This window comes from Rhincodon typus, chromosome 23, assembly GCF_021869965.1.
Source record: "Rhincodon typus isolate 14 chromosome 23, sRhiTyp1.1, whole genome shotgun sequence".
NCBI classification, from domain to species: Eukaryota; Metazoa; Chordata; class Chondrichthyes; order Orectolobiformes; family Rhincodontidae; genus Rhincodon; species Rhincodon typus.
In genome coordinates, this window is record NC_063354.1 from 24,028,335 (window position 1) to 24,042,217 (window position 13,883).

General features: G+C 39.2%; 1 non-coding gene across 2 annotated transcripts in view; it reads right to left on the reverse strand.

Annotated features, from left to right (window-relative positions):
- LOC109934247 overlaps nt 1-13,883 on the reverse strand; it is a 43,017-nt gene that overhangs the window by 15,341 nt on the left and 13,793 nt on the right. For both annotated transcript variants that reach the window (XR_007264590.1, XR_007264591.1), the window contains exon 2: nt 8,236-8,329. This is a non-coding gene — a transcript (uncharacterized LOC109934247). The remainder of the gene's footprint in view (nt 1-8,235; nt 8,330-13,883) is intronic.

Consider the following 13,883-nt stretch of genomic DNA (forward strand, 5'->3'; position numbering starts at 1 on the left):
TAGCAATGAAGTTTGGTTAAGACAGTGACGATATCCAGTGTGAGAAAATAGGTGTGACCATGAGTGTTCTTGCTTGTTCATCAGCAACTGCCTCAAGGGCAGCATAAAGCAGGTAGAACAGGAGATAGTGCACAATAAAAGAAAGACAGGAGTGTGTAAAAGAGAAAAACAATTTCCATGGAGGACAACAGATTAAACAGACAACTATGGAGCAAAAGCCTTCTCATGCTGCAGAATGATTCAACCACCAAAACAGATTTGGAAACAAGCACTGAAATAGTGAATAATACCTTACTAAGAAAAAAGGAGTAACTTGTTCATCTGAGCAACATGCCATTTAAATTGTTGCTCAGATGTGCTATTTAAAAAAGAACAAAAGCAGCATGTTACTCAAATGAAGAGATCAATGACGGAACTGAGGTATCTGGGGAGTCAGTGATTAAGATACAAATGATTAGCCAATGAGAATTTTGCTTACATTCTAAAAATCTTGCAATAAAATATGCTTTGCTACAGTTATACAGGGCAGGAAGTGTGGAGGGAGACTATAGTCAGATCTTAAATAGCAGAACAGGCAAGGGGCTGGAAGGGGTACACATGCTCTTAGATTGTTAATATAAACTAGTAATGCATAAGTGGGTTATTTCAAAAAAAAGAACAAATTTACTTGGTTTTATGAAGTCAAATGTAACTGATTTGCAAATCCCAAGCTGACTGAGGCAAAACAGAGTGGCTGAGGTGTACAATTGCTTACATAAATTTACAAATTGAAACTTCTGTATGGCGAGACCAGGCCATTTCAAAAGTAATACTCAAACTTCAATTGACGTATCAATTTGCTTACATTTAAAAACTACACCAATGCTTAAATAAAAAAAGTTGTCAGTTGGACATATTTTTAAAAACCATCTTGGTACACAGCATGACCAGATTAAAACAACCAGCACAGACTGAAGTGCTCCTTTCCCTGAAGTAATTAGAAGCTTGAACCACCCAAAATAATGATGAATAAGCTCTACAGAGACTTCCTTCAAATCTTCTGAAGGAATCAACAGCACATTCCCAAAACACATTATTTGTTTATTCCAAGCTAAGTCTTCATATTTGAAGTCCATTAATCTGGAAATTGTTTAAAAGCAGTTTGTTCTTCAAGTTATTTAACATTAGGTTGCTCTGAATGCTGCCAAACTGCTTGAAATCTTAGTCTTTCAGAAGTTCCTTTAAGTACCGTACAAACCCACTGGAGGTAAAAACTGTAAACTTAAAACCTGTTCAGGCAGCCAATACAAATTCATATGTGCAAAGCACAATTAGTTAACAGACATGACTTACTTGCATTTCACTTAGAGTAAACGTTTTGGCTATTTCCAATTAAGACAAATTGATCCCTTTCACTTTCAAAGTAAGGGAAGAAATCTGGCAATATTAACATTTCTTGCTTGCTGCTATGCTGGGAATATCAAAATTTGATGGATGCAGCTTCCAAAGGATTCAAAACAAGTTGAAATCCATGTAATCTGAAGAGATCTGGGAATGATTTCAATGTTGGAGATTAGAGTTTAAGAATCATGCAGCACTCAAATACAGCCTTTGGTCCAACTCATCCATGCCAACCAGACATCCCATATCCTTCTGAACCTTTCCTGTTCATATACATTTCAAATATAGTAATTGTACCCATTTCCTTTGATGGCTCATTCCATACACCTCCTTTTGTGGAAAAAAGTTACTCCCCAGGTCCTTTTAAAAACCCTCTCCCCTTAGATGTATGCCTTGTAGTTTTGGACTCCCCTACCCAGGGGGAGGTGGGGGTGGCCTTGGCTAGTCACGCCCTGTATGAGTTTGTGCCTCTACAAAAGGTCATCCCTCAGCTTCCAACACTCCAGGGAAAAGCCTCGGCCTATTCAACCCCTCCCTATAGCTCAAACCCTCCAGTCCCAGCAACATCCCTGGCAATCTCTTCAGCACCCTTTCAAGTTGAATAACATCCTTCCTATACAAGGGTGACAGAATTGTACAAAGTATTCTAAAAGTGGCCTCAATGTTCAGTACAGTTGCAACATGACATCCTAAGGTTCCATCCAGCAAAGACAAACACCTTCACCAGTTTGTCTACCTGCAACTCCACTTAAAGCACCTGCACCTGTAGGTCTGTTTGGCAGCACTCCCCAGGGCCCTACCTTCTACTGCACAAAAACTGCCCTGGATTGCCTTACCAAAAGGCAAGATTTCACACTTCATGAATTCCATCTGTTCAGGGTCCCTTTGTATTGAGGCAATTATCCACGCTGTCCACCATGCCATGTATTTCAGTGTCATCTGCAAACTTACTAACCAGACCTCTGATATTCACATCCAAATCATTTAAGTGGCAAAAAGCAGCAGACACATTGATCCTTGCAGGATACTGCTAGTCACAGGCCACCAGTCTGGAAAGCAACCCTCCAATTTTGTATCCAATTGGCTAGCTCCCCCCAGATCTTGAGATCTAACCTTACTAACCAGTCTACTGTGCAGAATTGTAATAAATTATTTAAAGTCCAAACAGACAAATGTCTACTATTTTGCCTTCAACTTTGTCACCTCAAAAGACTCTAGTGTGGGAGACAATTTCCCACGCACAAAGCCACGTTGACAACACTAAACCAGTCCTTACGCACCATTAACAGCTGAGATACCAAGGTGTAGAGCTGGATGAACACAGCAGGCCAAGCAGCAGAGGAGCAGGAAGGCTGACATTTCGGGCCTAGACTCTTCTTCATTAACATAAGGCTCACTGGTCTATAGATCCCTGGCTTTTCATTACAACCTTTAAATAACAGAAGCACATTAGCTAACCTCCAGTCTTCTGGGACCTCACTCATGACTAAGTAAGATACAAATATCTCAGCAAGGAACCCAGTAATCGTAGTTTCCTACAAAGTTCAAACATTCAATGGAGATTACGAGAACTGGATCAAAAGGAAACTCAAAGGATGTTTAATTGTTCAAAACATCCCTCATCTCCCTCAAGGTCACTTGGGGGGTACAGATCTCCAGGTGTTCCTAGACATTACTCAACCTGAATGGAACAGTAATTATGCCACTGAAGACCAGCTAAACACTTGTTATTTTTATTTGAAAAGGTTCCCCCACAACCTGATATATTTAAAGAAAATTCATTCTTTAAAAGATGGAACTAAAGTCAACATACAGCAACTAGAAACAATATTAAGTGTAGGGACACGTAAGCACAGGCACTTCCACAGTATTTTGTCAGAAGGTTTTCAGAAGGTTAAAAATCAGGACTATTCCAGATTGTCTACAATTTCCAGCAGTGAAATGTCTAGCCATCATTTATCCTGTGACACTCATTACTTCGATTTCTTAAGTGGAGAGATCCTAATGCCAGATATTGGACCACATGATTTTCTCTGCCAATCGTTCAATGGATTTTGCTGGAATTTTGGGAGAACTGGCACTATATGAACTAATCACACCATTAATATTTAGATTAACTTAGATAGCAAAGTCTGTAAGAAACAATGCATGGACTTTAAAAATTCTTAAGCTAGGTTTTACAAACTGTTACTGTCTTGGGTTTAATAATCTTCCAAAAAGATCATTTGAAGAAATGGTTCACGAACAAAGGCTAATTCCATACATTTTGACTCAAAGCTCAAAGTCTCTTTCATAATGTTACAGCTTCTGTACTGTCAGTGTCAGGACAGTTGCAGAAAAGTCAATGCAACATAGCCTATGAACACAACTAACCTATTCACCAACTTTCTAAATAATGGAAGCTTAAGTGATATGAACGAACAAGCTTCGAGTGTATCTTTCTCCCACTACATCTGTGGGAGAACAGAAAATGTTCTCAAATTTTTAAACAGAATCTTTCAACCCCATTTCACTTTGCCAAATCAACTACGCTCACCACATGGCAGGTCTTCTCCACACTGCCATTTGCAAAATTAGAGATGTTGGTTAACATCTCACTTCACACCTGCTATAACAATAAATAAGGCTAGCTGCCAAATACAATGTTTGCATTGAAAACATCAGAACAAGGTAATGCAATTCTAAACCATTTCTATTAGAATTTTGCCAATTCCTGAATACTAACTGCAGCTTCCTGGTTACAAATCTACCCAACTATTCTCTGGCAAGTAATACAGACTGTTCATTTAGCTTGACTGTTAATTTCACTAAAACTGGAGGTGAGATAAGCAAAGACAAATGTTTTGGGTGGGGTGGGGAGGGCAGGGGAGAAGAAATTATTCCAGAATCTCAATCTACACTGTGGACCAGGTTTATATATCAGAACAGCCTTCAGGTTACGCAGATCTTGTGGACTGCAGTGAAGCATTATTGTAGGTTGCATTGATCATTTCGATGCTAAGAATTTTTACAGCTGTTCTGCCAGCATTTCCCACACCCCCAAAATGAAAGCAACTGTTCAGATTCTGACATTATGGGTTTAGATATGTCTTATGCCAGACTGGATCATGATCCAGTATCTGTAAAACCAAAAGTGGGCTGGGCACTTGTTAAGAAATGCAGCCAGAGAAAGCAAATTGAAGGCATGTACTTTTGAGATTATGGACACAATGATGGAATTTGAAACAATCCACAACTCAGTCAAATACCAAAGGGCCAAGTATATTACAAGTCAATAGCCTAAATAGGTTGCTCACTGGTCCATTAAGTGAACTGGATCTTTTAAAAGGAGAGATCATGCTGTTAGGTACATAGAGAATCTAGTGCAGAATAAAATTGTTAATTTAAATCAGAAACAGCAAGTCAAAAATCTTAAGTGGATGCTCATTGAAGTGGATAGGAAAGTAGTCTGGAGGGAGAGGTACAACTGCCAGATCATGGATATAAAAATTTAAGAGGGGCATCCAAGCAAACAGTGACAGACTTCTTCACTTTACTGCATCCTTCAGGTGATCACAAAATAACCCCTCTGGGGTTAAGAGGAGACCTATAGATATTTATAAAATCATGAGTATAGATAGGGTTAATGGTACCTGTCTTTATAGGATAGGGGAGTTTCTAGACTAGGGACATATTTCCAAGGAGAAAGATTTAAAAAGATGACACGAGGGGCAATTTTTGTTAAAACAAAAAGGTGGTTCATGTGGCATGAACTTCCGTAGGAAGGTGGATGTGGGTGCAATCAATTTTTAAAAACATTTCAGTGAGTACATGAATAGGAAAAAAGGTTTAGAAGGATATGGGACAGGAGCAGGAAAGGTGGGACTGGTTTAAATTGTGATTATGTTTGGCATGGACCAGTTGGACAGAAGGGCCTGCTTCTGTGCCACATGACTGACTCTAGCTGTCAACCAAGTTCAGAATTGGCAAAGAGACCTTGCCCAAAAAACATCCTTAAAATGATGAAGAAAGTTTTAAAAGTTACGTCCAGGTTCTCAAGGATCACTCAAGGTACTGTAGTTCTCCATGAACGTCAAGGTAGGGATTCAAGATAACAGAATGAATAGCAATTAGGTCAAGACAGAAAACATCAAGGGTAGGAACAGACATGTGTAGGTTAAAAAGGTAGGTTGTCATGGAGACAGAGGTAAGATGAGAAGGAATGCCTCAAGGTTAGGCACTGAAAACACCACACATTCTAAATTCAATGCTGGCTAGGAATTGAACAATCAACTAGCTCTGAAGAAAAAAGCCTTGCAAAGTCTTCCAAACAAAAATTGTGCCCATGTTAGCAGATTAAACTCAGCCAATTTTGTTTCCCAACACAAACTCCATAACAGACACTATTTATTACTTATCATACATACAATCATGTAAAACCTTGATACATTTTAACACTTGCAAAGCATTGAATGCCACTATTTGGGACAAAAATCAGCATAGCATCTGAAATGGAGTTATGTAGTTAAAATGAGTGCACACCAAGTCAAGTCAAAGTGTTAAAGCATTGCTGTCCTGAGTCACCAAGACAGTCTTACAGAAATCAACCAAGGATGTGCACATGCTCAAGAAACAGCTTCATGTTAAAATCCTCATTTATGATCTTTTCAGCAGGTGCTAGAGATATTCTTCACTTACAATAACAGTGAAGAGTCTAAAAACCACTAAGCTCACCCAAGGCTCTGCATATAAACAAAATATCCTTGTGCTTATCTACCACATGTCAGTGTGCCAACAGAATGATTGAATCTTGTATCACTTACAGTTAACAAGCAGATCTGGTATAAAATGGAAGTTGGGTCAAATTATCTGGCATCAGAATGTACCAAATGTAGCAGCTACAACCTAAAATCTCTGAAGTAAAAACTTCCAAAAAACTGATCGATTCAGCACAAGTTTGGTACACTCTGTATATATTAATGAAAACACTGCTGAACTGTCAAGTGAGCTGAAAATTAAGATAATCTGAAACTTTTGTTTCACAAGGGTTTAAGTGCAAGTCAAAACAGAATTGGAGAAATGAAAAAAAAAATCACAAGAAAACAAGCACTCCTTTGGTCATGAAAATTCTGCTTCATAAGTTTTTTTTTGTAGACTTTCCCTCTCCTTTGGATAAAATCTGAAGTTCCATTAACCACAACCTAAAACAACTCTACCATGATCAATAATGGGAAGGAATTGGCTATATTCATTAGCCTCCAACTGAAATATTTTGTTCCCTTCAGCTTCTTACTGGAGGACCCACTAGTTTGCATGATTAGAGAAACTGGAGTGTCAATTATAGATCAAGCCAATCACTGTTGCATTCAGTTGTTCAAAACTTATGGAACGAACAGCTAAATAAGCCTGTAACAATCTATTCGGTACACAGGTGGTTAAAACAAATATTTTACATTTGATCCAGTACAAAACTGAAGATTACTTAAAGCATCCACTTTTAGAACTCAATTGTAACAGTATTACAACCGAGTACAAGGTAACTACAAAGATGCGAGGGAGGAGCTGACCAGAGTTGATTGGAAGGAGAACCTAGTAGAGAAGATGGTGGAGCAGCAATGGAGTTATGGGGGTAATGCAGGAGACATAGAAATTCATCCCAAGGAAGAAACATACTGAGGGGAGGAAGAGGAAGAGAGGCAGAGGCAATGGCAATCATAACTGACAAGTCAGGGACAGCACAACAGCAAACATGCCATGTGGTGGAGATTGGTGGGAAGCCAAAAGGATTGGGGAGCTTGGAAAAACCAGAGGACAAAAGAGCAATAAAAGAGGGGTGGGCGAAGGGATACAATTTGTGCACCATAACATAAAAGAGACTGCAAGAGAGAGTTTGAGACATTTGAAAAACAGAGGCGCAGGCAATAAGTAGACAGTGGACCACTGGAAAAAAGGAGACTGGAGTAGTAGTACTACCAGTAAGGAACGAAGAAAATGGTCGATGAACTGAATAGGTACTTTATACCAATTTTCAAAGCTGAAGACACCAGCAGCATACCAGAACTTCGAAAAGTAACAAAATCAGGGGCAGCGTTTAGTATAGCGGCCATCACCAAGGACAACATGCTCGGACAGCTGAAAAGGTGAAGGCAGATAAATCACCTGGACCAGAAGGATTACACTCCAGGGTTCTGGAGGAGGTAACAAAGAAAATTGCTGAGGCTTTGGTGGTGATCTTTCAGGAATCACTGGAGTCATGGAGCATCTAGAAGGGCTGGAAATGGCTCATCTAACAGCCTGCTTAAGGGGATGGAGGCAAAGACAGGAAATTATGGGCAGATTTGCCTGATATTTGAGTAATATTTGAGTCCATTAAGGACAAGATTGTAATGTATTTAGTAGTGCATGGTACAACACAACTGAGTCAGCACAGCTTCATCAAGAGGTCATGTCTGACAAATCTTTGAGTTTTGAGGGAGTAACAAGTTAGATAGACAAAGGAGTGAGTGGATGTGATCTGTTTGGATTGAGGCCTTAAGAAAATTCAACATTGGAGTCTTCACATGTAAAACTCAGGTTACATTATATCCACAAGCTATAGGTCCTGTCAAAATGTTCTGGAGATATCCTTTTGATTGAGAGTTTGGCAGGTGTTGCCCAAGTGTCATGGACAAACTTAAACATGCATTAGTTCCACAAAGAAAGACTTCAAATACTCATCCTGATTGCGTAGAGTTTTAAGTGACATAAAAGGCAGATAGGTTTATAACAGTGCTTATATTAGAAGCAGCAAAACTGGCTGGGGGGAGGAGTTAGGACAAAGAAAACATGCACAACTTAAAACCAAGTGGAGCTCAAATCACAATTTGGTGAACATACCGTTGTTCTTCCTCCAATTCTTCTCTCGTCAGCATTTTTTCATAGCTGCTGCCACCTCGAATCTTGCCCGGACGGTACTCATCAACTAGGTCATCTGAAAAGACAGTAATACAAACAGAGTCACACGTACACAAAGTCAACTTCGCTAGATCTTTGGTTTTGGGCTCAAACAAGGCATAGAGCATAGTATTATGAACAGCACTTAAAACTGGAATTAAGGCAAAAAGAGAAGGGAGAATGGGGAAAAGTGTAAATTCAGACAACTATGAAGTGAAAAATTGGGACTGCTTGACCAGTTCAACCACATATACAAACAGCATCTGACTTGAAGCGCATATACAGCACAAGATTTATTTTGTCAGAGTACTGGACATTTCAATAAGTTGTCTATTAGCAATATTTTACTCAGTTGGGTTAATGCTCAAGGAATGGTTGCACTTCCGTGACTAAAGACTAACAAACCTCAAGTTTGGCAAATGGCCCACACCCATACTGCTTCCATTTAGTCTTGAGTCAATCTGTGGGACAGTTTTACTTGCAACATGTTTAAATTTCTCAATTGTAAAATGACACCTTCAAAGTTTTTTTAAAAAAAACAAGATCAATACAATTGGGAGTAGAGACAATGCAGTCATAGGAGTGGGGTCACCTGCTTTTTTCTTAAAAACTACTTGTAGGTCAGGATCTGCAAGGGTGTTTTTACTGGGATTTACACTAGGCAGGTTAAACAACATTAGCTTTTGTTTCACTTCTGCAGAATCTCAGATCGACCAAGTTTCAACTCAGTTCACAGTAGAGTTCAGAATGCAAGTTTATTCTGTCCTAGAAACTCTTCCTAGGAATAGTTACTACAGAAGGGCTTAGTTTATAGATCTTCCGAATCATGATTTGAGTTAGAAATCCAAATTATTACAGCACAGAAATTTTAGGGTCAATCATATCAAGTTCACACTGAAACTTGAAGAATTCCATTATCTCTACTGTCCATGGCAAAGAAACTCAAAGGAGTCAGACAAATAGAAGCTTCAAGATAGAGTCTTAAATTTCAGAGTGTAAGTATTTGAATGGGGTTGAGAACTGTTTTGCTGTGTTTCAATATCATTCTAACTATACTTAGATGGCTCGTTTGTGTTTATTTCTGGTGTATAAACTTCTGCTGTTTTAAGAATATGCAGCCTTGTGAATATTGTGGTTAAATCACAAACATTAAGTAACAAAATGAACAGATCTAGCCAGGTTTCAATTTTGGATCTATTAGTAACATCAGCTGGGACCATAATACTACAAGTGTTTGTTTTTGAAAACAACTTGTGGTTTCTGGATAACACCACTACCAGTACATGTCCTGAATGCTTCTTACATTAGCCCTTGTAGCAGACCTATTGAAGTTGATTAACATTAACCATTCACATTGCCAAGATGTCACTTGATCACGGTCTGGGTTCTATGGTTACAGACTACATAAGCCACATCATGAACAGCAAACTGCTATTAAAGTGGCACATACTTTTATTCTGAAGCATCATATACTGACTCCGTACCTTTTCTCCACCTGGCTATCCTACCCTTCACCCCAGATCTGGTTTAGTATTTATGCAGTACATAGAACACTATGCTAAAACAATGCATTGGAAACAAGTTTTGTTTATTCCTCTTCCCCACATTAATACCAAAGTTCATCTCACTGCCAGTTAGCTGTTTAACACCCATCTTTATCAAAGGTAATATTGGCTTGGCAGCTGTCCACAAATTAGCCATGGCTATGTCTGGATTGCTGGTTCGCGATCCACTTGACAAGCCCAAAAAAGTTCTCCAGGCCAGAGTACCAAACAGCATTTAGTGGCAAGACCTGTGTGGGCTTCTATCCTCTCAATCCATCCTGCAAGTTTAAAAATGCTGCTCTGTTCATTGCAGCACAGATCTTAGTTCAACCCAGGACCAACAGAACAGAGAAAGCAAGTCTATGTTTTAAACCTCCGCAATGCTGAAGTCAGAAGAACCAGAGCTCAACCTAGATTCACTCAAGTCAACCCACCTAGCAGAACTACACCACTAAAAATTATTTAGTGTTTTATGCACCATGTAGTCTGTGCATTCTAATAGGGAGAAGTTGGAGCGCATGCACAAACTTGCTTTGCTTTTTGAACTGATCAGCTACATAACCTTATAGAACGGAATAAAGCAAGCTGGTTGACACAGATAGAATATAAAGATTTAGCAGCCAGCCAGTCAGCACTTTAACAGCCATCATCTCGATCAAGGCAAAAGGAAAATTCTCAAAGTTAAGGCAATTGGGACTTACTACATTTAAGATTGGAGGAATCTTCACAGGGCAGATGTGGAGAGCATGTTGATGGGCAAATCTAGAGCTACATTTTCAAAAAGGTCACCTATTTAAAACAAGCGAAGGTGAAATTCACTTGTGATCATGCTTCTTTGGAATTCTAAAGAAAAAACAAGTGGTGCAACTAAATATTTAAGGCCAAGATGGACAGACTTGAGAAGCTGAAGGGTGAAGGTTTCAGGGTAGGTGAGGTTTCAAATTAAAAACTATCAATCTCAAATGGTAGGGCAGGCTTGACTGACCTTCTCCTGCGCATATGGAACAAGACAAATAAAAAAGTGTAGAACAGTAAAGATATGCCATGTTACAATCATCTGAGATGGGACAAACAAAAAAGTAATACAGGATATAAAATTATGCAATAAACAACTGGATGTGTCTTAAAATAAAAGATACCTTCCAAAATGTATCCTCAACACCTGAAACAGGGTAGCACATGACAGAAGGTAAGCCTACAAATATTGGCAGGAACATGGAACCAAGACCAGCTCTGATGTTCTTGAATGGTGGAGCAGAGGGGCTGATGTGGTCTGCAGCACACGTGTGCACGTTTTGTTTTATCTTGAAGGCTCTCCAGCACAGAAAGAGCTATTTCATATACTGATTTTAGTACAAGTTGCATCAAACAGCCCAACTTAATTATAAGACTAAACAAAAAGCAATTAACAAATTGCATTTCCTGTTCAACTGAAGCCCAAGAGATCAGCAGTGACATGGGCCTTAAACACAATTTATTTTAAAGAAAACAGCAGGAATTGCTGACTGCACACAACTAGAAAGCTTTTGTCATGATCTGGAAGACTTCCAATAGATGATGTACTTCATTATGATTAGATGATGCAAGGCAAAATCCATCTGGAGCAGAAACCCAGTTGGTTTGGGCTAAGCACAAGACATTCGCCATCAATCATGGCTTGAACAGAAACATTAATGGCTCATGGCCACAGAAGTTATTTCTCAAGTTAGCACACACTTTGCATACTTCTATAATGTTATTTACTTACCAAGCAGTGAAGACAAAGACAAACTGATGACCGAGCCATAGTTTACCATTAACCCTCAGAATTCCAAAACATATCCAAAATAACAGATTCAAATTCTCTCCCATAGTTAGTCATTTAAGGCACAACCTGTAACCCATTAGTTGTGTTATTGCATTTCAAAGCCTAAATATAAAAAAAAGTGCCTGGAGTACTCAGCAGCTCTGGGCTCCATGTTAGATGGCCTTGTGTGCAGCAAATTAAAAAAAAAAAACAGAAAGTGCTCACAAATTAAATCTTATGAAAGTTCACCAAGAGGGTGGCATGGTAGCTTAGCGTTTAGCCTTGCTGCTTCATAGCACCAGGAACTCCGTTTCAATTCCAGCCTTCAATTTTTGATTGCATGGAGTTTGCCAATTCTCCCCATGTCTGCATGGGTTTCCTCTGGTTCTCCCGTTTCATTCCACAGTCCAGTGTGCAGGCTGGGTGGATTCACCCAGGTAGGTGCTGAGTTCGAGGGATAGTGTAGAGGGACAGGTCGGAGTAGGATGCTGAGGGTCAGTGTGGACTCAATGGGCTGAAAGGCCTGCTTCCACATGGTGGAGATTCTAATCTAGAAGTCTAGTTTAAACCAGCTAAGGTTGCATTCACTTGCATTTGACATTTGAGGGCCTATGATTTGTGCTTTCTACCTATTGAGTGGTTGGGCAGCCTAGGACTGGAAGCAATCCTAAGAATTTTAGTTCAAATTTTAAGTGTTTCCTAACTTCCTTCACAAGGAGGTGGGGATTTCCAACTCAACTGTCGTGAAACAAGTTAATAACTAGTGGATGAGACATGTCAGTGGAAAGAGGGAGTGGGGAAAAACAAATCTGGAGATAGGTCACAGATCAGCTATAATCTCAGAAATGAATAGAGGAACACAAGAGGCTACATCACCTACTTCTGTAAATTTTGGCCCTCTAACAAAAAGCATGGCCGGACACAAAGCATCATTTCTATCTCCATGTTGTGAAACCCCCAAGACTTCAAGTTAGCTTGTGCCAAGATTAATCTTGTGTAAATCCTACTAATTTCACCCCACTACCTGCATCTCTTGTTCCCCTCTAAAGGAAAGAGGCTGCCAGCACTAAGGAATTATGTAAAATGTTGCAATGGAAAGACCATTAGAGGCAGAAAGTTAACCAAGTTAAAAAAAAAAATTCAAAAACACAGGTGATGTTATGCACTGGATTTCAACAAGACAAAGTTGTTAGGGACATGTGATTTGAGCAGCTTGTGATTCCTGTTGCAACAAAAAGCTTTCAAAGCTCAATTCTTTTAAAAGCTGTGTGGCCACACATACAGAATGTAATTAAACATCACAAATATTTTATCTGGAGGAGGAAATTCTTCCATGACTCAATTCAAAAAACTCTCAAACAAAGTCACATTCACTGTTACCCAACTAATCAGTGTCCCAGGGCAGAAAATGCAAAAAAAACACTTGTGTAACAGTTACACTTTACAAAACACACTCACTAAACTGTCCAGACTGCAAAATGACTGCTGAAATATTTGAGAATTTTCACTGGGCCAATTGTAGATTTCACCTTCAAAGTCAGAATTCAGACCACAAGCCAAAATCACTGCCAATTTCATTTGGCACTGCAGTGTTATTGGTGTTCCAAAGGGACTAGGAAGTACACAAGATAGCTGGTCTCGGAAGTGGAAATGAAACGAACAGGATGGGACAGAAAAACATCGTTGGAGAATGGAGATGATTTTAATCAAGTTAAAAGACAAAAAAGGAGTGATTCTGATGTTATTTTTAAAACTACAGTTGAGCTTATATTAATCATTTTGATTAGATTTATCCTTGATTTTTCATGTTATTCATTAATCTCAATTTGACCAACCACAAAAATAAAATGGTAGATGCAGTGTCTTTTGATTTAGTTAACTGCTCCAGTACACTGGAGCACAGCATTATATTGCTCAAACAACAACATGACAGCTTTTCATTGTTATCATTCAAGACCTTTGATCCAAATTGTGGACCAAAATTCCCCTTACATTTCTTCTATAGCTGACAATTGGACACTGCACCCACAGTAGAAGTGCCAATGTGACAAGCACACCACTGTAGATATACCCATTTACCTCATGTCCCACATTTCAGCAAGGCTCCTGATGCCAAACAGGACCCTTGAGGAATCTGGAGAAATTGGTTCCTGTGTTAAAAAACTCCTGAGCCTCAGTTCTTCCATGACACCATGTATTGCAGTGTTTACATAAGCAACTTTGCTTCAGAATGAAGAGTTAAGAACAGGATTACTGTCCAG